The sequence below is a fragment of the Prinia subflava genome, chromosome 1, assembly GCF_021018805.1.
Source record: "Prinia subflava isolate CZ2003 ecotype Zambia chromosome 1, Cam_Psub_1.2, whole genome shotgun sequence".
Lineage (NCBI taxonomy): Eukaryota > Metazoa > Chordata > Aves > Passeriformes > Cisticolidae > Prinia > Prinia subflava.
Genome location: NC_086247.1, coordinates 33950862 through 33977264, shown reverse-complemented (window position 1 = coordinate 33977264; position 26403 = coordinate 33950862). Strand labels below are relative to the sequence as shown.

At 38.0% G+C, this 26403-nt stretch overlaps 1 long non-coding RNA gene across 1 annotated transcript in view; it reads left to right on the top strand.

Annotated features, from left to right (window-relative positions):
• LOC134548235 (uncharacterized) overlaps positions 1–26403 on the top strand; it is a 51688-nt gene that overhangs the window by 7129 nt on the left and 18156 nt on the right. The window contains exon 2 of the long non-coding RNA XR_010079729.1: positions 11180–11279. This is a non-coding gene — a long non-coding RNA (uncharacterized LOC134548235). The remainder of the gene's footprint in view (positions 1–11179; positions 11280–26403) is intronic.

Below are 26403 nucleotides of genomic sequence, written 5' to 3'. Positions count from 1 at the left end.
AGTTTGAAGCGTTACCTTAAATTACCCCAGCAGCAATTAACTTCCAGAAGTTCAGATTCACTAGTCCACTCTCAAAAGACTAAATTTACTCAAATAGTTGGTAACTTCACATCTATAAATAGCATAAAATGCAATGGATTGAGCAGTTAGAAGGAAAATGCTGATTTATTAGCAGAGTTAATTAATTTCCTTTGAAAAAAAAAATTAAAATATAGTGCTTGGCTTAAAGATTTGGATTTTAAATTGGGATCAGAAAAACCAAATCAGACTCTTTTATTCCTAACACACGGTTCTTCCAGTCTGCTTTCTGAAGCTTTTTGTAGCCCACAGTGATAGACAGCAGAGAAATTATTTTCTAATTTTTATTTGTTTTAGCTGATCTATAAACAGTGCTTTGACCTAAAGATTGAGATTCCAGAGACTTATTCTCCTTGGAACCAGGAAGCTAAAGAAACCCAGACAAAGTCACGAATAAGGGCAACTTTTTTTTTTTACTTGTCATGAGGAGAATAAAGCTTTTATCATCACTGATAAAAAATGACTGCAGCACTTATTGCTTTCAGTGTAAGAAGCTGCAAGATCAAGGTAATAAGGCATTCTCCAAAGGATACAATGGGAAGTAAAACCACTATTCTAGTATAGTGAAACAGAAATTCTTACAAAAATGTGGTCATCCATTTTAAGCTGAATGATACTGAAAGAAAGAAAAAGACCATGGCTGGGCTTTTTTGGTGTGTTATAACCACAGCCAGCTGAAAGCTCTGAGTAATGAAGCAGATGATACTATGTGAGGTTGTCCATCTCAGCTTCCCAGCAGTAAGGAATTTACTATAACAATTTATGGACTTTGGTTCCCATGGAAGGAAATATGTGTATGCCTATCCTGGTGTAACTGAAAGTAAAAGCTGAAAAATAAAGTAACTGTTCCCAGGGCTTTTCACATTCGACTTGATTTCTGCATTAATCATCTCTATCACAAACAGTCCTTGGCTGTAGTCCATGAAGACAAAGGAATGATTTCACAAAGCAAAGGAAGACATTTTTCATTTACTCATGGACATCCTCAGTCTGAAAGGTAATCTTTCAATAACAGAGAAATTTAATGTGGAAGCAGTGATATTGACAATTAAGGTTAAACAGACTGAAACAATGTTGAGTTTCACTTCAGATCTTGGGTAAAGACGCTTCTTTTTGGGCCCAGTGGGTTTGGAACTTTGAATTCTGGAAAACATAGGACTAATCTTAACTTTTTGTTCTTTCCCTTGCCTTTCCTGTCAAATGCCAATTAGAGAACTAATCATGATGCTCACGTCATTTAAAAGGTTCCCGCAAAACTTAAAAGGTTTTTCACAATAAAAAAGAAAATTTCACAATGAGAAATAACAATCTGTATTAATATGTAGTGTACTTCACAACCCTCTCCCCCACTGGGTGCCGAGATGCTCAAAGCCTGGAAGCAAAGAGAGAGTTAACCCATGTAAACTCATTTCTGAAGCAAAAGACAGCTGATACAAAGGTGAAATTTCTTTCAGTGAAGAGTTCTGTAGGAATGACTGTTTAGGCAGAATGCCCAGGGAAGTTTTTCCTGTGTCCAGTGGGAACACCTTGCTCTGTGATGTTGCAGCCCCTGAGTTTGGGCGGTTGTTTTAGCTGTGTTTCCCACAGCACTCCTGGATGCAAGGTGGCCTAGGAGGACATTCAGCAGTGATCATCTGCAGGGCTCGGAGCAGGGTTCCCAGATCTGCTCACCCACTGGGACACCTGTGGCACCAGGAGTACTCCTGTAACAGACAGGGAAATGCTGGCAGCACAGAAGGTGAGCTGACAAGAATTTAGACTAAGTTTCTAAAAGGACTCATTTTGCATCAAAAGTTTGCCTGACCAGCCTAATATCACAAAGTATTTGAGTTACTAAATTGCTCAGAATAAGACCCTTTCATTGTAAGTTTTCAATTACTTCTGAGAGTGGCAGTATCACCATGTCATCTAGCTTCAGTCTTCTTTGCCATGGAAACATTAATATGTCTGTAATTAATGAAAGGGTTGTGATCAAGAATGTTTTTCATGTGCCTGAATTGATGTATGGTCCTCTGCAAGATGAGAGTATAGAGCTGATGAATGAAAGATCCTGGTTGTTTTGTTGTTTGTTTGAGATTTTTTTTTTTTTAGGAGGAGGAATGTGAGAAGAAGGATAAAAGCAGAATAATTTTGGGACCTTGGGAGGTCATGGGTTCACAATCAGACAAGGTTGCTCAGGGCATATGCAGGAAAGTTTTGAAAATCTCCAAGAATGCATATTCAACAGCCTTTTTTAAGCAACTTGTTGTTTTTCTCTTGCTGCAGTTTGTATCTGTTGTCTCTTGTAACAGGACTCCATCACTATTTTCTCTGTAACCACTTGGCAGGTAGTTGAAGGCAACAACAATACTCCTACCTCTGATTTCTCCTCTTCAGACTGACCAAGCCCCATTCTGTCAGCTGCTTTTCATACACCAGGTGCTCTGGCCTTCTCATCATCTTGTGGGCCCTCCACTGGCCTTGCTCCAGTTCCTCAATGTCTTCTTGTCTTTCTCATACTGCAGAGCCTAAAGCTGGAGGCATAACTCCAAATGTGCTCTCACAAGTGCTAAATATAGGAAAACAAATGCTCCCCTTGGCCTGCTGGCAAGAGTATACCCCTGCTAATGCCAAGTGAGCAACTGTCCCTCCTCCCTGCAGAGGTAAACTGCTGGGTTTTGTTCATCAACACCCCTAGTTCCTTTTCTTCCTCCTCTCCCACCAGTGTCAAGCCTTTACTGTTACATGCTCTTCTTTCATCCCAGATGCAGGATTTTGTATGTGTCCTTGACTTGGGAAATGGTGCCTGCAGAAGTGTACTCTTCCTCATGCTTTACACCCCTGGTTGTAGTCACTGACACATTGCTTGAGTAATACAATCCAAATACTACTGTAGTCTTTAAGTATTTGTATCTGTGTCTTTTTTCAGCCACAAAATATGGCAGGGAAAACCAGCAAAAAATAATTTAGCTTTCTGAAGTGAATGTTGTCCCTGTAGGAACTAAACTGTATCCCTTTGGATAATATTTTTTTCAGTGAGGTTTTCATTTTAGCACCCTATAAATAAAAAAAGCTATAAATATTAAATGCCACATTTATTGCACATGTTACTTTGCCTGTATTTGGACAGCTGTTTACTTATCTATGCCTGAATGAGATATAAATTACCTTATTTGCCTAAGTAAGCACCACTAAAATTCCTACTACACATTCAGGCACTGAATCCTAGTGAAGGCTTCCAAGACATGGTCAGCAGCTTCTGGGCTTAGTTCCCTCTGCATACTCAGCATTCAAAGAAACAGGATGAAGACTCTTTGCCAGACAAGGGAAGGAAAAGCATTTTGTTATTAGGAGGAAGAGATGGGGAATTGTGTGACTCAGTTCGTATAAAACCACAATCTGAATAAGCCTGGGTGAGACTTGGCGGGTGAATCCACCCAACCAGCCTTTGAGAATGTCCCCACAAACCTGATTGGTGGCACAGCCAGATGAAGGGAAAAGAAAAATGGCTGTGATGATTTTCTTTTCTATCTTTCCTGGCCACATTTTTAGTGTCCCATAAAGGGCCAAAAGGCTGGGGCATAAATCCTTTTACAAATCATTTGCTTTTATTATTCTGGGTTAGTGTCAACCTTATCTTATTTAAGACAGTAGGTGTGATGAAGTCTTAGCAGGACTGAGATCAGTAGGCATTTTCACTATGCATTTTCAGTGCAAGGCTGGAATTAACACTTTGGCACAAGTAGTTTTAAACTGACTTTTTTTCAAGATAGCCATCTGATCTCTTTTATTCTCAGTGTTGAGGACACAGGTACCTAACGGTCAGGGTATTCCAGCAGGTTCAGTCTCTGTCTTGGAGACCTACTCTGCTTGTTTCAGTTTTGTATTCTGGAGACAAATTCTACAACTATATATAGCCTTATAAAAGTGCCTCAATAACACTTAACACGATTTTGTGCAGTTTAATCTTAAAATATATATTCACAAGTAAGATGCTACTTTTTTTATATGGGGTGATTTTAAATAGATAAGAAATATGACTTTTTAAAATCATTTTGAAAACACAGTTGTTCAACAGGGAGGCAAGTGAAGGTCTACATCTAATCTGTTTCACTTCTTCATCCCATTGTTAAGTTTCAGTCTACCACAAAAATCAGGAAAAGAGCTGTTAAGATAGGAGATGGGAGTTTGTGTATTGGAATTTCCCTGGACCTGATCTTGTTCTGAATCTGATGAGACTGTTTTACAGCCTAGTGGAAAGGATTAACACTGAGTACACAAAACTGTTAACAATGGCAAAAAGGTTGTCTGTAAAGAGTTGAAATATCAGTTTGGGATGCAGAAATGGAACTGATAAGAAATCTAATATTTTCTGACCTCCTTCTGTATTTGTCATCGTTCACCCAGTTGTTTTATTATACAGATGCTTTGCTGTGGAGTTGGAAAGTCCTTTTTTGACTATTTTTCTTGTGTAAGTTCACAATAACTCCTTTGATAGTGGAGATCTAAGGCAAGTACAACAGGAATCAGTCCCATAAGTTTGTCCCAAGAATTGTCAGAACTTTTAAAAATTAATTCTGTTAAGACTTCTCAAAAAAAAAAAACAAACCCAAAACCCCCAAAATTTTTGTAATTTAATCTCAGAAAAGCAGGCTGCAGAAGTATGGGCTGCTCCCATACTAGCCCTATCTCTTGGTCATCAGCTGAAATTTTATAGAGAAACAAAAATGTAAAAGTCCTGGGAACACAGCAGGTTATAGGTTTGTACTTTTTTTCCAAGGGCTATTTCTGATCTTGTGATGCAACTGTGATGAGTGTTAGCAGATCAGAAAAAGAGGAGTAAAAAATTATAAGCATGGGACATGATTCTCAAGCAATAAATGTAAACTTCTTTAGGCACTGGAGAACTCCAGTATCTGGAAGGCTCTGATAAGCTTTAAAATAGCTATGCAACAGCCATGGTGATCTGTGTAGTGCAGAGCAAAATATGTAGCCATTTATCACAGACATACTGCTAGAATCATGAAACTTTAGAAGTATTGAATGTTTCAAACAACTAGTGAGCAAAGCAACCAGGTAAACCTGCCTAGTTTATTTGGTCTGGGCATAGCAGACAGTGATTTGAAGTAATTATCTTACATATTTTATGTTTCTGGAACCAAAAATCTCATGGGATAATGGAACTGTGAGAACTCAAAAGCAGAAAATACTTCTGCATATTTCGAACAGAAAAATGCATCCCATCCTTCCCCTTGACTGAGCTGAGGCTGCTGCTCAAGGTGTGTTGAACGTGGCCAGGCTGACAGGGAGTGCTGCTGGTGGGTCACAGAGCAAAGTGCCTGCTGGAGCAGGGGCTGGCCCGGCGCCGTGGCAGATCCACGGTGCGTGCACCAATTCGGAATTCCCGGATGGGAGCGCGGTGAGGCGCTGCTCCGCCGGTGGGATAAGTGCTCTCATTAGTCACTCCCTGGACAGAGTAAGTGCCTCCATTACTCACATGTGGGTCCACTGTATATTGAGCACAATATGTATCTTTATTGTTTACCCAGTCACAGCACAGCATTTTATCAAGTTCAGTGTTAGTGAATTAAGAATGGGAGCACATGGCCTTTTTAACCTTTTTTCATTTGCTCCTATCATGCTTGTAGGTGGTCCCAGGACTAAGATCAGAGTGACTCATTATGTCACCAAAGCAAGTGCTGTGCCAGTGAAGAATTTATGTCCTTTAGTGGGGACTGTCTTCAGCTATCAGATGGATCGGTTCTTGGTCATAACAAAATGAAAATGCTAATTGAACTGACATTATTTGAATTTAAAATATAGTATAAAAACAAGATAAAAATATTTTGAAAGATTGTAATAGGTAAGGAATATTTATTTTCCTAAATAAAATTACCTCATGGATGGTATAAAGCCATCTTTTTTACTGTTATAGGGTACTAATGAAAGTTTTTCCTGTAACCTATGTATATCACTTTTACTTTGATATCTGTTGAAAGACAGTAATCTGTATTTCAACTCTGAAATACACATGTAACAAACTTTGAAAGCTCTTGGGAGAAGGAAAGAGTAAGGGAAAAATCCCTTTGCACCTGTTTACATCATGTTCAATGCCAGTGAAGACACCAAGGATTGCCACCCACAAGTACTGCTTGCTTATATATAGCCCTCAAAAAATTACAAATTAACACTCACAAAACCAGAAAGAGTTAAGATGAAGAAGAGCAGGAGATCAGCAAAGCAACCAAAGGCTTGCTCTTGTGCAGAATAGTACCACAAATCAAAAAGCTGTTCACAGAAAACTTAGCCAACAGACAATGAGATGTTAACTCAACTGCAGGAGCTGGCACATATCAAATTGTTGGTGACAGGGATATATGTCTTCCTTTCCTTAAATTTAACCCAATGTTCCTAGGAGCCCTTTTTGAAAGCATTTCAAAATTACCTCAAGCTAAAAAGCCCCTTGAAGAATTACTCCATGATGTAACTATCTATTTTGGCATGGCCAAATCCAGATCATCACCGTTACCCAGATCACAGGCAGAAGTGGGAAGAACTGGCTTTTTTTTCTTCTTCTTCTTCTTTTTTTTTTTTCCTCTTCTTCTTCTCTGCTTTTACTTGAAAATGGAACAGGAAATGACTGATGTATCTGCTAGAATGATGGAGTGCTAGCAGCTTAAACAGCTTCTCTTCTGCTATAAACATCTTAATTTTGACTGGTCAAGTGAAGAAATATATGTCATTTTTTTCAGTTCTAGTTTCAGTCAGTGGAAGAATTTGTAGCTGAGAGTGATGTGGAACACCTTCAAATTTAGTGCAGGCATTTACCCAGACTGAATACGCAGACTGTCTAAAGGGGAATGAGGATGCTTAGAGTTCAGAGGATTTATTTTGGGAGCTAACAAACAACGATTTAGACCAGTTCACTTAGGAGACAAAGCAGAAAAGTTGAGATCTGACCCTCTGGTGGTCTGTGCAGCCTGAGTCCCTATCTTGCTGTGTGGCCTGTTGAGCTGTTTCGACAGTACCCTGCCTGAACAAGGCAGTAACACTCATTATCCTTCTCTGCAGTCCTGTAAAACACCCTGATACCTTTATATTGGAAAGAGGCTGTGTGAGAGTGCTTTCCTATTATATTAATCCGAATTTGTTGCTAATGTAGTATTTGTCTTATATGGCCCTGGATTTTTAAATTTTTAAGTCCCCTAGACCTGGCCCAGATTTACTGGAAAGTCTAACAGACCATGTGAGAATGTTCCCATTCTCTGCATTTCTATGTAAGAAGTCAACCTCATTGCTTTTCTTGTTATTTATGCACAGTATCAGGCACAAATGCACAAATCATTGTTAGATGCAATACTTAATGGAGAGGCAGTGAAATTGCCAACAGATATAAAAAAACCACCTTTTCTGCCTTCCCTTCTGCAATCTGTTTCAGGGTTACACCTGGTGCCGTTCCTGCCAGCTAACAAGCCTGGGTAATCTTGCTGAGGGTCCTTCTGCTGATTCTTATTGATTATTCCTCCCACTTGAAAATGAAGTCTGCATTTCCTTTTTGAGCTCACAAGGCCAGATGCTGACAATGCAAACATCTTCTGCTACCCCTGCAGTAATAATAAACATTCAACAGACCTGTTTCAATCCACTGAAAAGAGGACCAGGTAACTACCCATGGCCTATTTAAAGCAGTGTTTGAACTAGGGACGAATGGGGAATTGCTGTCTGTGGAGTGTAGGCAGAGCTGGTGCTCATCTGGGGAAGTGCTGCAGCTCCACTCAGGAATAGAAAGATGACACTCCAAGGCAGCTGAGTGTTTCCAGCAATCTGTCATGCAGTTTGTCCTAGCAACTCACGTAAATTAGCAATTGACCTGACCAAAATATCTCCTTTGGTGATATTTTGGGTTGCTGTTAGTTTACAGGATGAATTTTGCTTTCTACGCATTCTTAACTGTGTCCTCCCTAGACAGACACAATATGAGGAATTCTATTTCCCATATAAAACAGAGTATATATTTTCCAGGAAGGAAAGGAAACTAAGAATTACTGATGAACAAAGTGTCAGTAAACTGAAAATGCTAGTTATATTTCAACAATAAAACAATTATACCAAAAGCTATCAAATTTAGGTATTGAATTCACCCTCTTTTACAGCTGGAGGCTTATAAATTTCTTCTACTGGGAAACATTAATCATGGCAGATGTTTCTCAGCAATGTTAAGACAGGGCAATAAATGCTAGGGAAGAGAAACACAAAGCCTAAAACTTGAGCTGGCTCAAGTTTTGTATTTTCGCATTTTGTATTGGTTTTAAACAGTCAAGTTACCTTAATTTACAAACTTGTGTCTTGCATCTTAATTTCACCCTACGGATGTCTCTGTTTATGCCGTAGCTATTGACGAATTTCTTACCCTGCTTTGTCAGTCTCTTGGTCAAAACCATTCTTTTTTATTTTACCAAAGAAAGAATGAATTCAGAAAGTTGTTGCAAACTTCAGTAATTTTTGGGGAAGGGAGGATTAATTTGCTTTTTTAACACAGCAATTCCTTAAACCTCCCTCAAAGAGCCCTACTCTTTGTGCTAAGGCATCCTTCGTGAAATGGTCTGGGTGATGGCACTAAACTTTCCATGTGACTTTTTATAGCTAGCTCCTCAATCCCTCCATCCTCATCTGCTTTCTACGAACCAAGAAGGTTTGATTCTTCTCAGATACCATTTCATTCCTCATTTTCAAAGGTGGAAAGCTTACCATTAGAGTATTGTCTGACTGACAATTCCTCCCAGTGTATGTCTGCTTGAAGAAGGTGACGGGTTAAGCACCAAGTTAATGTGATGACATACAAGCAAAAAATAACTGGAGTAAGTGTGGGTTATTAAAAATCTGTTAACCCACAAGGTGTTTTCAGAGTTGCAGTTTTTCTTGATGACAGGTAGTAATGGTTCCAGTGAGCTGGAGGCTGGCATGCTGTTGAATTAATAGCTCACACCCATTACACTTTTCCTTTAGACCATGTGGGTGATAAGAGATTATTAAAAATAAGTGTGGCTGACAAACAAATCTGCACCAAAAATTGTTTACATTGAGTGGTCAGGCCATTTTGTCAGATGAGCTAACCAGCCCATTTCTTCTGTCAACAACTTTACGAATGCTATGACTTTGGTTCTTTTATTCTGCCTGAGTCCCTGCTCAGAGACTATAATTCTGTTGTTATGCCCTTCTGAGAATTATTTTAAATTAAATGAATCTTAAGACTTAGGGGATTCAATTTGGTATTTTCCATAGGTTCTACACGACCTCAACGGAGTGTTAAGGGAATGAACAACACGACTTCAGACACCTGAATGAAGTGCTTTAGTGCCAGTTCATTTATCAGGGCTTGTCCAACAGTCAAATGTCTTGCCCTAGCAATAATTTAGAAAGTATTTAATGAGGAGGTCTAAATGGAAGGTGAATTGGTGCACTAAGTTTTCTCACTTTATGTAGCAATATCTATCAAAAACATAGTTAGAATACAGCATGCATCTCTCCTTCAGACAAGGCTCAGTAGGAATATTGAAGAGGTGCTGTTAGATGTTATTCCATGTACCCATCACTCCTCCACAGCTTCGGAGTCCCTTACCATGTTACAGTTTGTTGCATCTTGCTTTTGTTTTATCTCAGCTACATAAATCCCACTTTTTGCAATTCAAAAATAAATCTTTTATTTGCCAGTTATCCTTCAAGTATGTAAAAATGGCTACATAAAAATCTGAGAGGTCCCTGAGCTATACAGCCACTAACATTTTAGCTCCTTTAGGGTCAACTGATATGATTTACTGCTTTTATGAGGGAGACACCTCATTTTGCTCACTTTCTAAGATTTGTTTGGGATGGATTTTCATATGTTGCTTATTCACAAAAAGGAAATGACTGTGCCATATCTTTTTGATAGTCCTGAGTAATCCAAAGATTACACAGCTGTTACAGCACTTCATCAAGTCATTGCAAAATATTTGGGTAGCCAGCTATCCCTCTTCAATTCCAGTCTTCTCCTTTCACCCCAGTTCCTTCAAGCTGCCTCTGCTGCCATCTCCTGCTCAGAACATGACCAGGGACAAGCATCTTGGCAGCTTGCAACAGGATCATCCTCCATCCATCTAAAACCTCGGGGTACTTCGTGTTTAGCACTTAATTGTGCCAGGACCCTCCTCAAGAGTGCACCTGCCTCCTACCTGGAACTGGGAGAAGTTGTCAAATTACATCATCGCCTTAGGAAGTCCACTCAGATGTAAGAGCTATAGAGAAAGTGGAGATGGGAAGACAAAAATATTGGATAGAACTGCTCCCCTGTCTTTTCAAATTATGCTTCAACTTTCATGAGCCAGGAAACCAGCGTGTTTGGCCAAAAATCTCGGATGCAAGGGTCAAGCAACAAAGATACATACTCTATTATTCTAAACCCCATAAATTATTTAAGATGAAGATTCTTCTGCAAGACCTAGGTTTTGTGTGCTGAAAAACACCTGTCTTTCTGTATCTTTTGCTGTGGAACTGGGTTTATATTTTTTGTGTGCATTTGGAGGTCATGTTGAGCTGAAACGAAATATATCAAAATTTGGTTCAGATAGTTAGAATCAGATAAAGCTTCAAGTTGTTTTTTAAGGTGTACAACATCTATTATGTGCAAATAAAATACAGTGCAGATAGTTCAAAGATAAACTGCACTGTACTCATGAAAAAAAACTATCTTTGAAAGATTTTAGTTGTTGGGAACCTAGGAGGCTGTTAATTCCACCTTCCTTCCTTTGTCTCTTCCCCTTTCTCTCTCTTTTTCTTTCTCTTTTTCTCTCTCGCTTTTTCTTCTCTCTTTGCTCTTTTGTCTTTCTCTCTTTTGTAAAAGACATCTGCAGACTTAAAAATTCTTAGTTTGAAAAATGCTCGTAAAAATTGACCAGTTATCAAACTTGATAATTTTTTGCTTTCGTAAAAAATCTTTTCAAAATAAAATTTGATTTTTTTTGGCAGTTCACATATAAAATGAGCTATTTATTCTATAATTGTACAGCAGGCATTTTATTGCAGTTTATACGGTTACATTGAAATTACATGAGCTGGGGCACCTAAGGGAATGTTTATATTTCAGGAAAAAAATGGGCTGGATTGAAATGCAGCATGAATCACAAGAGAAGTTTAGAAGCACAAGAAGATGAATGTGTCCCTAGTGACTCAACAGAGAACATCTGGTAGGTGAGATGCCTTATAAATAAATACCTGAAAGGACCTTGGTCTTAACAAATACCAGTAAAACATGAAAATGTACTCTAAAAACCTGAGAAATGTATATTATTAGTTTCTTTTTGGAAGGATAGAATTTACTATGTATTTGTCTGATTGTGCTGGGAGATTAATGGAATTGCCACAACAGCTAACTGGGATGAAGTCAGTTCAGAACCTCCAGGTCAGCCCTGTGGAGGGATACTGGTGCAGAGCAGATTATGGCACTCATCAACACATTAGGCATGTGCCAGCCACGCTGACAACTTGGATCCCTCTGGGAATCTTCTCTCAGGTGATAGTTTTAGGATGGGCATGCAAGCAGTTGAAGGCAAAGGGCTGTCCCAAAAGTATGGTGGAGATCTTTCTGAAAGTGTGGTGGACACCTTCCCTTCTCACCTGGCTCCACCTGGCTTCTGGCCTCAATTCTTTGGTTCTGCCACCTGCAGCTTCCAGCTGGGATGTGGAAGCACGTGCTGAAGGAGGGCACTCACTCAGATCCCAAGGTCCTTTTCAAGACTGTCTGTTTGAAGAAATACCAACTATTGAATTAGCAGATTTTGACCAGATTACAGTTTGCAAGACTGCTCACTGGAAACCAGTTACAAACAGATAACTCAAAAACAAACACAGATTTCCCTATAAAACATCTTATTTACTTAGTTTGGTGTTTTTTCTATATCTGTCACTGTATAAAAAGAAAGATTCACAGGGTCTGGAAACAGATTAGTTTGGCACTTGATTGATGCAAAAAGACTTGAGTTCTGATACCCTTTTCAGGGATTTCTTAATGTTTATTTTGTGATAAACAACTGTTGAATAAGATGCACAAACATTTTATGGAACAGAAATAAAAGCCACAGGCAGTGTCTATTCTAGGAAGATGTGCTTGGAACTGCTTGCTGGCACAAAGGCTAAATGGCACAAAAATGATCCATATTCAGGCTACTAAACATTTTTATCCTCCAAAATTGCCTTGTGGGGGTTGTTCCTGGCATGCAATAATTCCCAGACAATGTCTAGGATCTGTTTGGAGGAGGGTAAATTGGCCAGTGCCAAAAACAGCCCAGAGTGCTCTCTGACAGTTCAACAGTGTGGATGCTCCAGCCCTGGAACAGGTCTTGAGTCCTGGTTAGTTTACTGGCACAGGCAGAAGCAAACCCTTCTCCCTCCCAGTGAGTTTCACTGGGATAAGAATGCTATAATCTGGGGTCTTTTTCCTTTATTTTCATTACACAAAGAGAAAATGGCTTCCCCTTCACACACCCACCATGACAGTCTCCAGCCAAATGTACTGTCTTGAAATAAGCCCTGTGGATTTGAAACCTGCTGAGATGAGGAAGCTGCTCTTCTGATAGAGCCACCATCTCCTCTTCTGGCTGATTTTACTTTTACATATATTTTTATACAGATCAATCTTGTCTTGATAACAATACAATGAAAACCCATCTCTCTATTCCTACCTGTGCTTCCTCAGCCCAGTCTGGTTTCATCCTCTGCATCTCATTCTGAGTCCCACTGGGAGATGAATGCTGTCCTTATTTTATGCATGATCTGCTCCTCATGTGAGTGACTATGTGAGTTCGTTCTGGGAATTGATTCAGACAAAGTATAAAGTTTTGGTCTAAGGTTTAGGTTTTTAGTCAGTCATCTTCTCAGAACTGGCTTCCTGCTAGTGATCTGAAGAAGTAGGAATAAATGCTGCAGGCAGCTCTTAATTATACAGACATAAGCTCAAGAGGAACTTTTGCAGAAGGTAGGCAGGAAGAACAACACCAAGGCAGGACTTCATGGGAGAAAGCAGCTCAGTATCTCTGTCCTTCAGGGCTAAGATTGCTGAGGCAAGCACAGAAGCAAAAGCTGAAGCACTTCAGGATTTTATATCAAAACCTCTCCTGTCTGCAGCCCTTAAACACACTGGAGGTTATCAATGCATTTCAGTACAATACTTCAGGACACAGGCGTATAACTGTTGCCTACCACCAGCTTCAGGTGTCTGCCTTTTGTGAATTTGGGCCTAAACTCATAAGAAAGCCCAGTTCCCAAAATTCTGAACTCCTGAATTTTTCTGCAGCTCCCTTCAAGAAGCATTATTTTCCCAGATAAGCTGATGTAAATTGTGTAGGGGGTTTTATAGTAATTTATTCAATAATTACTTTTCAGTATAAATAAAAAATTCAATATTTTAGTTGAAATGAGGTCTCAATTTCTTCTTATTTTCTTTTTTTTCTTTTTCCTCACAGAAATACCTTATATTGTGCAGTGGGATTTAAGCTCTATGTCCAGTCACTAGGAAAAAAAGACATGGTCTTTTTTGTGATTTACTTATCTGAGTATGTAAGCAGCATTTTTTTTTGCAATGTGAGAAATCACAAGACAAATGAAGCATATAAAATTTTCAAATTTAAGAATTTGTAGCATATATTTAGGGTATCTTAGGCCCCTTTGTTTATCTCTGTAGCATGTTCAGGTCTAGTAATCTGAAGACATGTACTAAATCTTTTTGCCTACATAGTCTGAGAGACTTCTGTTTATTGATCAAAATGGAATGAAAAATACCTCATTTTTTCTATCCTTATCAAAATAAGCTGTATTCATATTAATTCACAAGGTTATTCCATAAACATTTTTTTTTAAAGCAGTAAGGAAAGGAACACACACACACAAGTATTCAGCACAAAAATACTGTGGGTACACTTTTCTGTAAACGTTAATCCCCTAATCATGAAATTCTCCTTCATGTGAATCCAAAAGAACTATGTCTGGGCAGATACTACCATTTTCTTTTCCATGAATAGTTGAGTTTTTTCAGCAAATTCATTCTGGCTGTATTAATGGCTGTTCTGTATTTTCTTTGTGTCAAAACTCAGACAAATGCTCTTATTGTCCAGAAAGTTGGCAGAAACACTGAATATTGGAGAAAAAATTCCATGTGACCTATAATTCCAATCAAAATGAGTACTGCCACTCAACAGGGCCAATCCAAAGCCTATTTTAAGTCAGTGGGAGATTTTCCATCAACTTCAATAGGATTTGGATGAAGTCCATGCTGTATACTGGCAACAAACAGCTCATTCACAAACTACAGACTACTGCTTGTTTGCTGAAATTTTGGAACGAATAATTTTGAATAATGAAGAAAAAGTCCTCAAAATTGTAAGCAGCTCATGGGCAATTTGTACACTCTGAAAACAGTTGCTATGTATTAGTAAGCTTACTTTGACACAACAAAAGTACAGCAGTGAAGCGCCTGGTGGTTGATGTCTAAATTCTGTAAGCATCTGTCAGGTAATAAGAAACATTGAGTTTCAGGTTTGGATTTACTTGTTATTCAGCACTAACGTATTATATATTTGTATGTATATTTCAAATGACTCTACAGAGCAGTCTTGAAAAATATTTGGTGTCTCCTGCAACTGGCAACTATCTAGTGTTAGTCTTTCCTAGCACCAGCAGCACCAGCATTGCTCACCGAAATATTTCTGGTCTTCTGCATCTTTGTTGTGCTTCTTTTCAGTTAAACTATTCCCACTCTGCTCAATCTTGTAAGCATTTAGTTTAGTCATTATGAGATCCCAGCAGGCAGGCTGAAGTTAGTTGAGTGTCATACAGTCCTAGCATATGTAAACCCGGAAGAAACCTCTTGAGTCTTTTGACCAAACTCTCAGCTCAAAACAAGGCCAGCTTATTCCAGTTTGTTGACAGTATTGTCTGATTTGGTCTTGAATATCTTTAAAACTGGAGATTTCACAATCTCCCTCGGTTTCCTGGGAACCCTATTCTCATAATGGTGTTTCTCATGGTCTAAATTTCCTTTCTCCAATACTGAATCATGGTTTTCATTGCTGCATCTTCCACCTGAGGCCTTTTGTCCTATCACTCTGTATGTAGAAGGAGAGACTGGCTCTATTTTTGGGTTTTTTTTCTACACCTTTCCCTTATGCCATTGAAGACCTGCAAGACCTTAGACTTCTCTCTTTAAGACTGTCCCTATATGTTGCATTCTTCAGGTGTCTAATTATCTGACAAGCTCCTGATACCTTCCTTGGTATCAGGAGCTTGTAACTGGATGCTGTGTTCCAAGCAGTCTCTCAAGTGCTGAACAGAGAAAAATAATCTTTTGGCAGTGCTTATGCTGTTCTTGAAACTCATGAGGTTCCTGTCAGGCTGTCAAGATCCCTCATATCTCTCCACCTAAAATAGAGATCAAAATGCAGCCAAGTAAAGCAAATGGTATATTTTCTGCTGATGAAGACCATATGGGATCCATTTATTGCTGGTTACATGGCTAGACTCTGCCAGAAAATGATACCTGCTTTCTGTCTAGCTTTTTGTTGTTGATTGCCAAGTCACCAGGTCTTTACCAGTAAAAATCAGGCAATGATATGGCAATGAAGTCCTATAATGTCTAAAGCAGCTTAGCAGATCCTGATGCCTCCACTGATACAATGTGCCAAGAGTAATTATATCTCCAAATAACTTGCTTGTTACCTTGAAGAGCAGCTCAGAAATCTTTGACTGAGTCTGGCCTCTTAGGTATTTTTTGTGCATTTCCCATTTAAAGACTATCTAGCTTGGTTTGCCAAGCCCCAGTCATTATAGCAACTAGAACTTATCAGCTTTGTTCATATACGTGTGCAAGAAATACTGCAGTTTCAGCTTTCTCACATGTAGGAACTGCAATAACACTGAGAAGATTTAGAACCCTGCACTGCCTTCCCTCCTTAATACTCTTTACTGGGCTGACCTCTTTTTGAGACAGAGAGGAATGTATATATTGAGTAAAACAGTAAATTAAAAAGATTCCCTTAAACAAGGACCCGGATGGAGAAGGGGACATCCATTAAGGATTTTGCAAATCATCAGATGTGCAGATGTGATGACCACACCTTTATCAAGCTAATTTTGGAAGCTGACTGAATCTAATGCCATTACTTTTGCTATCACTGAATTAGAAAAAAAACCTTATGAAATTCTTTAAATAGCCTAAACATTCCATGAACTGTTTAGGACACAAAGCTTTGTCAGTCAAAGGTGAAAGTAAAATTTCTTGATAACAAAACCAAAAGATAACATTTTCTTCTGAGCTGTCTATTTCTCCATAATATCCAAAATGCTCTGTTTTGAAAGGTTTCAGCCTCCTATAAATCTAGACTTTTGCCTAATGCCTATATTATATAGAAAATAAGATGGTGGTGGTTCTCTTGTGCAGAAAAGTGTAATTTGAGTTACTCTTGAGGTGAAAAATCTGCGTTCACACTCATATCGTTACTGTTTATTTCAGAACCATTTAAAATAAAATAGATTTGCTTGCTTTAGATAAATATAGCTGTTTTCTATGGATAACTTGTTTATTTTGCTTACACTTATGAAAACTGAAAAAACTAAGGGCAATGATTCATTCACAGACAATGACACTTTGTATATTTCTAACTAATGTCTCAACATTTTTTCTGCTTATGTTTTTGACTACTGGCTTTCTTAAAAATCTAGTGCCTCTTTGTTTAAAAACAGTGAAGATCAAACAATGTAATTTTGGGAGATAGATTTCTTTTTTGTTTCCTTTGAATGTAAAAGTATTTTGCTTTTAAAGTCATGTGCTGGATGCTAATTGCCTGTTCTTTTCTGTGGAATACCACTGTCACAATTTTTAAGGTTTCTGCTGTATTTTGGTATTTCCTCACTGTCCAGGCTGTTAAGTCCCATTTGTCTCATACGGATGTTCTTAAAAGCTTTTCACCTGGGTTAACTAGGCTCTGAAGACACCTTTGTGTATAAATATCATCATTGTTATTTTCACAGTATCTAGGTTATGAATTTTGATGAGATATTGATATATATATATGTCTATATTGCTTAATTGCATGCATCTGATTTGAAATGTCTGTGGTTTAAGTGTTTTAAAGAGAAACTTTTCTATCTTGAGGCATGTACATACTATATTTATTGTTTTTCCCTACACAAAGATATTTGTCCAAAACCTGGTTATTCATCTCATAATTCTACTAAGTTCCCATCATCTCCTCTGTACCACAGCCAGCTAAATAGTGCACAAGAATTGTTATTGTGGACATGTATATTTTATGTTTTCCTAATAGACCTCAAACCTATGTTTCATACTCTCCTTGGGGCTGGCCTAGGGAATCATGACTAAACAGACATGAGCACACTTAGGATGATCAGTGACAGATGTCTTCTTTGCTGGTTCATCTGTGCATAATTCATTGACCTCTCCTGGATGTGGCTTGGCATTTTTTTAGGCAAATTCTGAACAATTTGTGCCAATGTCTCAAATATTCATATAGCAACCCCAAAAGAAGAGCAACAGGCCCCACTGAGGTGGTTTGAAGAGCTTGTGTTACAGTGCTTAGGCAGCTTCCTCAAGGCCAAATGAACTACCTTCAAAAACAACTCACAGTCCTAAAAAGGATTTGATTCCTCATCGTGATGCTATTGGGTTGCATGACCCTCTTCTGGGAAAGAGGCATGGTCTTGTTTGAGATGGAAAAAAACCCCACCAACATTTCCCCACATTGCTTTTGTAGTAGCCTAAATGCAAAGAGTTTAAGCACAAGAGCTTTGAGGACAAAAGCATTGTGTTGGCTGGCATTTTTTCTTATTGGGGTTATTTTTTCCAGATTAGTCTTGCAAAAGCCAAGCCTACATTATACCTAAATGATCACCCATTCTGAGGCCAGTACTTTGCCCTTGTGTCCATCTGGAAGGTATGACATATAATGGAAAGATCACTGATTTTCTTTACTGTTTTGTATATTTTTTTAATATCTTCAAGTGTTAAGAATATGAATCTAACTTCTCCACTGCATGATGGTTATGGTTTAGCTCTCCAACTTGGTGTCTGTCATTATATAATTGGGGATGATGAGCCAATAAAATGGCATTTGATCCTAGATCATCAAAATAGAAGACCTTCATGCCAAATCTCTCCTCAGTCCTTACTCCATCATTCAGAGATCTTTCCTGCTCCATTGCCAACTTGTCTTTTAACATAATGAGATATGATTGCAGGGAGTTATTATCCCCTTCCTCTTCTTTTCTGCCACACTGTCAAGTACTACCAATGAAGGAGTGAATGTCATGAAATGCTGACTACCTAAGTTAAAATGAGGACTTTTAACAATAATAAGTCTATTACATGCAATATTAGATCACTTCCTGTTACTCTAGGTAACAGCCTTTCCAGAAAAAAAAAGCAACAGACCTTCACATTTATAATTCCAACATCAAGAATTCCTCACAGCATTTTCTTTTAGTCTCGTGGTACTGCAAATACAGCACTAGACTGACAGATGAGCCTACGAAATAGCAACTGGCCACCTACCTTAACTCATAAACCTCAGACTATGAACACTAAAAATGCCATCACCTTGCTCTCCTGGGTTGAGCTGTGAAAATTGTAATTCTATGGCAGCCAGAATAGTCATGTTGCATGATGTCATTTTGTAGTAGAGGAGACTGTAGTAAGACAGTTCTGCCAGTTCTCTTTGTAGCCATTCTAGTGCAGAATTTGTGTGTAAAATTAATGCTCCATAATTAATAAATAGTACTTTCTGGATAACTGGGACTGTAAGGGAATGTGGTACATTAGAAATGTAGACATGCCAAGGCTGTATTTCAGTCTGCTTAAAGAAGAAACAACAAAAATCTTAGGACATACAAAGACATCTGAATAGGGAATTGAAGCAATTTGTTCACATTATAGTTATGTCTCTTCTAGAATAAACACACAGGATTTGCTTGAGGAAAAGCACCAGCAACAAATGCACTTTGTTCAGAATAGCTATGGTTATGTTTTATCTCCTTTGCACTTTTCCATATTGTGACATCTGCCTTTTAGATATCTCTCCACAGTACATACTTCAGCCTCATACAGCAGTGATTTTGAGAGATTTTGTCTGTAATTCAGACTTTTTTTGAGATTATATGAAATTATGGGAAATATTAGTATACATATATTTTGTTTTAAGTCATTAAGAACTTATACAATTTTCCTTCCTGGAAAAAAAATTCATATTCTTATTGTCCAAAGTGAATGCCTGCTTGGAAATGCTACTCCCACTTTTGCCACTTTTACATGGTGTTTGCTGGAACTGCTGAAAAGCACTGCTGAACATATGGGAAGCTAGAGAGAGAAGAATCACTGCCAAAATTAATCGTGGCCAAATTATCACTTGTGCAGGTAAAATCTGATCAAATGTAGTGTTAACTCAAAGAATATTTGTTTTACAATGTTTGTTTTACCACTAATGTCCTTTGTTTTACCTGAGACTAGGGAACTATAAAGTAGTAAGAATTCAGATATGTTTTTCTTTTCTAATTTTGTGTGCATGCAGAACCCTGGTAGATAGCATTATTCACCTTTTCTTAGGTCTGTCCTTTTTAATATAGAAGAACTTTTAATATAGAAGAGCTTCACATCTTATGTGAAGTTCTTAGTCTTACAAAATGAGTAAGATCTGTCCATGGTCCTCACATGATGCTGTTAAACAACCAACATGCTCTTGCAAAGATATCCCTGATTTTAACTTTGGTGAGCCTCTGTCCTCACTGTAGGTCTATGGTTGACCAAGAACTGTTACTACAGGAAAGAAAAGCATTCTTATTTTTGGGACAGATGTCAGAATGTAAGACATAAATATACAAAACCTAGGAAAATAAGCAGAGAAAACATTTGTTTCATGGACAATCAAAAACAAAGACAGACTTATAGAAAAAGAGAATATTTGAATTACAAGATATTAAATATGTGGAATATATTTATTCTTAGCAGCAGTAAATTATGTATCCATAAAAACTCCAGTCATTCTACCTTTTTGTCTAAAAGACATGAACAGGACAACAGTGGTAAGTTAGTTTAGGTGCTGAGTAGCTTTGACCATGATATCCCAGCCTCCAGATTTTTGGTTTACTCTTAAATAAAAGCATCCTTAGGGCTGGAGTTTTAACGCTCATTATTTATTCTAATGAGTATGTTTAATACTCATCTCCATTGATATAATGAACCTTTCCTTCATTCCTTCAATTTCAGAAAAGAACATTCGGAAAATTAAAAAAAATTACTATGAATATAGCAGGATAAAAGAAATATAGACAACTGATTTTTAACAGTTAAATAGTTACAATACAGTTTTTTTTTAATGCTAGGGTTTGTGAAAGGGACCTGAAACCTTATATATCGGGGTATAACTCAGCCTCCAGTTAGAACTTAAAAAAAAAAATCTTACCGGCAAGTTGCTTCATAACTTGCAGGAATTGAGTAGATCCACATGTAGATGTACACTTACCTTCCCAGGCCTGTTCATGCAGTCTAACCATTATCAGTGTTAAGTTCTTTCCTCAATTTTCTGCAGAAAAACTCATATGAGATAATTTATCATCATAATATATTTCTTAAATATTGGAAAATGGATATTTATAATTTTCCTGTTGGTGGAGAGATATATAATTTTTAGACTTTTTCTCACATAGCTGTCTTCAGCTGATTTTATCTTCAATGACATCAATATGGATGTTTCCTGAGAAACATATTTTGCACTTCTGTTTTTGTACTTCAGATACATGAAGAATATAAGTAGTATATATAGGACATACAAGGATGTATATTGTAGAATAATCTAGAGTTGCCATATATATCCTTCCCCTACCTCATCCCTTGTTCCTTTCTGACTTGTTTCTGAAAAATCTTTCTAAAGTTGAGGTGAGTTTCTTGTGTACAACTGTCAATAATCTGACTTGTTCTGTTCCTTGGATTCCTGTCTGTGCTTCTCCATGGTCGTGATTTGTCATTGTTGTTCAATTAATAGTATCCTGGAAAATTTACTCGCATAAGTACCAATTTGAGCTACCTTATCTTCTGGCTGGGCATGCTTGGATGATGACCACCTTAACTAAAAGTAACTCCTGTAAACTGGGCATTTTTTTCAGACTCCCAAAGAGACAGGTAAGAAAAGACTCAGAACCTATGAGGAAAGGAATAAGGAAGCTCTACTTACAATCATTATTTTAGTTTTTAGTATCGGTCCACCCAAGCGGACCAGTTCTAGTGGTGAAAATCCATCTTGTGACTGTTTATGTTATTCTGAAATGTTTTTGAAAACTGCCTCTGAAATCTGTAATTTACTAATTCCACCAATTTGCCTTTTATGGTACAGCTGCTGGCTGAGCTCAATCCTGCACCAATAAGTGAGAACAAAGCTGCAGTTTGAGTCAGTCTATGCAAGAAGGAAGAAATATTGAGAATCTTGTTGAACTGGATTTGAACAAAAAACTATTTATTGGCATTCCTAAGTGATCTTAAGGATTAATTAGTGAGAAAATGGTGCATAGAAATTATAAATGAGAGAAAGGCTTCATTTCAGCTTATAGGCTATAATACTTTTATTTCCACTTCTGAAAGACGCTTCTGTAAAGAATTAACCTTTGTATTGACTTTTTCAATCCACAAATAGGTTTTAGGTTACACTTAAATGAGGCTTCCATTGCTGACTCTGGAATTTAACTAGTGAATGAGCAATTCAGCAAAAATTCATAAACATGAATGTTACAAGTTCATGGTATCATATTCTTGCTAGAAAAACCTCAGTACTTACAATTTCTCCAGAACATTTTTTCCATAATTGACCTTTAAAATCATGACAAGGGAACAAAGGATTGGCTGACATTTAAGGTGAAATAGGAGGATTTCCTCATATTTTATTACTAAGTTTGTTTTTCTTTTATTGCAGACTATGAGAGGAATAATTTGTGTCTGTTTTTAATCAGCTGGTATCGACATGGAAAATTACTAAGGGTGCCACTTGACTGGAAGTGGAAACTTCCTTTTGAAAAAAACCATAATAATTTATCATTTTAAGACAAACACTCAGAAAATTATATCATAGCAGTTATCTACTCTTTTTTCATAGCCTCAAAATTTCTCTGTGTTTGTGTGTGCCTACAGAAGATGAAAGGAGAATTTGTGGCTCAGTTTTGTGCCTTCCAGTTGTATTTGCTCATTTTCTTTTGGGAAATGATCTGTTCTGGAGGATGCCTGGATTTGACGCACTTGTTCAGAGACAATGTAATAAAAAAATGGAAGTAAAAATTGTTGTGATGATTTTGGCAGAAAATAGAAACTAGTAGTCCTGGGTCTTAGATCACAGGTAAAACTACTACATTGTATAACAGCATTAATTATATGTGCTATCAAAATCTCATTTATAGGACTCTCAGTCATAAAACCAACTCATGAGTTATTTCCTATTAATCCAGTTCTCAGTGTCTGGGCTGTCAGTGCACATAGGCAGGAAACAAATCACCTAAACAGTCTGTGCAGAATGAATTGAAGAATAAAAGCATGTAACAATAAAAATGGTAGTCTAAACACCTCAGCAAAAGAGCAAGATTTAAGAGAACAGTTAGCTGATGGTTGCTTAGACAAAAAGCAGTAAATTAGAGGCTATAAATAACAGAACAGTTACAGGCTTTGTAATACTGTCCTGTAACATAATTTGAGAGGCAATGGTTTACTATTATTACCTCTAATGACCAGACTCCGTATAAAGAAAAAAATCTGTAAAGCACACTATACCTATAAATTTAATGAAGCACATTTAGTCTACAAACACACACCACAAATGCAAATGGCCATTTCATGTATAGTAAAATGAGAAAAACAGAGAAGACACGAGACAGAAGGGTGAATCCAAAGCTGAAGTCTGAGAGAGTTTATTACATCTCTCCTTTGTGCCTAATGCACAGATAACACCCGTTGCCACCTGAGCCTGGAGCTAACACTAATTAACACTCAGTAGCTCATTTATCCTTTGAGGTCTTTTCTAACCCAAATTACTCTATAATTCTATGATTCTTTCCAGTTACTTACCAGATTTCATTCCTGAAGGTATGTACATGTGTGTGTGTATGGTAAGGTTTAATTTTGTTTTGACCTTCAGAGGATTTTAGGTATTGCAGATCCTATTTGCAGATTCTTCACCCTTTACCTCAACCTGTGCCAGTTAATATTCTTTTTCTCTAGAAGGTTCTGCTTTGTGGTGCCCAGAAATGTTTACAGCTGTGTCAGCAGGTTCCACACCACTTCCAAAAGTCAAGATCTTCTCTTCCCAAAGAATTTAGTATCTCCCTGGATCTGTGGCCAGGAAAAAGGGTCATATTATGCCTTCCACTTGGGTTCAGTTCAGAGGCTCACTTGACAGCTTATAAGGCATCTCAGTTTCTTTTTCTTTTTACTGAATATATGAAGCTCCCTGCATTGGCTTATGTGATAAAAGTGATACTGTTTACTGATGACTGAAATGCTCCTGTGTGTCAGCTGAGGTGGCTGAAAGGATGGAACCACATGCTGAGGAGCAGTCAGGGCATGGGAGCTGTTAGGAAACCCTCTGTGCCCTGAGGATGCTGAGCAGTGCTGTACTCCTAGTTCTGCTCTGGGACCTGACCATGTTGGGTGTATAGACTCAGTGGGTCTGTGCCTGGGAGACGAAAAGAGGCTGAAACCTATCCCAGGAAACAAGTGGGTGTTGTTCACAGATGAGAAAGAGGTCTGGAAGTACTCTGTAAAATGATGGGGAGAAAATGATCTGCTTCCCTGGAGAAAACCTTGCTCTCCAAGAAAAGCTTACAGAAAGTTACAACTCTTCAAACAGGGCTAGACTGTTTCCTCAGTGAAGCTACAGACTCAGCACCAGCTTGCAAGGTCTTACTTGGCAAACTGATGCACTTACCAGCACAAATTTTCTGGGCAATGTTTCTTTCTCAGTATGTTTTAGTCAACGTTTCAAGACACGGCTGCAGTCCTCTAGGAACATTCAGTCATTGTGATCTCTCACTGAAATGGGCTGGTGATCTCACTTGGTGACCACAGCTCATGCAGCAGGACAGCTGCCCTAGCTAGGCTTCCTGAGCTTTAAACGGGATCACATGAAAGAGGGGAATAGTTAATGTAAAATATAGCTATGTGCCTTGCTCTCTGCATTTAAGACATTACATAAACAGATGGTTTAAATACAGATGATGTGGTAATTCTGGACATATTTACCAGTGTGCTTTATTAAGAGAGAGTCCATGTTTATACTGTGTGCATGTGATCTCTAGAATGGAAAAGTTGTATCCTCTTCATAAAAGTCATGGGATCTTTGAAAAATTTTCACAGACATCCTCCTGCCTAAAGCCTCTTCCTCCTTTGTGCACACATCTTTCAAGATGCTCGAGCTGTTCAGTAACATAAACAATTCTCTTTGTTCTTGAGCCTGTGACAGCACAAGTTCTAATTTTTTTTTTTTTTTTTTTTTTTTTTTTTTTTTTACTTTTGAAATTACAAAAACCCCCTAACTTTCTTTCAGCTCTTTATGGTAAATTGTTCCTTAGGTGCCAAGAAGTTCACAATATATGCCTGAATGTTTATTAGAAAATACTGCATTATAAACATGTGCATTTCTGAGTGAGAACCAACTAACATAAACATCAGCACCTTAGCATTATTCTAATGTATAAGATTTTTTCTATTTTATTTTATTTTAGTGACAGATAATATGAGGAGAATGAATGACAGATGGCAACTTTTCAATTTAGTCAAGAGAAGATTTCCCATAACCATTTATTTAAATATTTCATTTCATGCAAGGAAATTATTAATTGTTCTTTAGGTAATGAGCTTTGACATTAATAGCTCCTTAAAAATTTGTCTTTAATTTTCCAAGAAACTATATTCATCCTTTGAATTAACATAAAACAATAAAACAATTATGTGGAATCATGATTCAAACATTTCTGATCTCTTTATTTTTAACTTGATTTTAAAGCTGTCAAACTTTGTGCAAAGAAATAGCCAGCTTCACAGAACTTTACAGAAAGCTGACATAGTTGGTTACCATTTGATCAGTTCAATAATGTTCTGCTGACTTTGAAGGCAGCTTATAATGGTGCCTGCATAGTACCTGCCCCTGAAGTTGGTTTTGAACAACAGGAACTCAGTAGGTGTTTCTTTACCAGGATAAAGGTGGTTTTTCTACTTCCCTCCCTTCAGGCACCCTCACTGTTCTCTGCAAAGAGGCTGTGTAAAGTGGGAGTGGAGAGGAAAGAGAGAGGCAGTCCTGCTTTCACACAATCCCTTCTGCCCTGACTGTACAATACCTTGGCACAGGCAGCAGCCTTTCCCAGAGTATGACTCAACTGTATGTTCATTTAAAAATGCAGATGGGAAATTGTCTCATCAAACCTAGGGGAGAACGTCAGGCATTGAGACCAGCAACAAGTTGATATCTCGGAGCAAGATTAGCTAGTTTTCTACATGAGTTTTGGCTTTCCTGGCCCAAGAATAAACCTACAAACATTTTAAGCAATAGAGAGAAATCTGTAGATTTAAATGTGAATGTAACTTCATTCCAATTTGTCGTCAGTGTGTAAGGGAATGGGGAGCTCCAAGGGGTCTGTTTGCAGAAAGACAGTGAGAAGAAAATGGGCAACCTTGCTGGCCTGATCTCCTCCCAAGGGAATTCTCACAGATTGTGACACCATAACTATATATACTTAACCCTGCTGGACAACATGTTGAGAGGACTTCTTACTGGTTATTTGGTTTAGAAATATTTGCACTATACAGAAAAAAAATTTATCTACTGTTATTTTTTTGCTCTTTTTTGTTGTTGTTGGGATGTCTGCGTGTGAAGTTCCTTGTGCATTTTCACCTAAGCACAGTGCTTCAAGAGCATTCTCCATCTTAAAATTCATCCTAGTGTTTGTGGTTTTTCTAAAAACAAAACCACTCTGTGACAATGTGGGTGGCTGGGTATGTCATAATCCTGTCATGCACTTGGGCGCTCAGGCTGCAAAGAATCTCTTTATTTTCAAGTAGCCAGGAGAATTTCTTTACCTGAATGAAAAGAAGGCTGCCTCCTTGGTGGAAGATGCCACCCAAGTAGGCTGTGAGGAAAAGGCCAATAAGCCTCTCCTCTTAACTCAAACTTGCCTCTTGACAAACCATTTGATTTTGAGCTGTATCTTATTGTTGTGGTATTTCTGTCCCGGGGCATGGGATACTGTGCTGTTATTAAAAACACGTTAGCAGAACCCAGC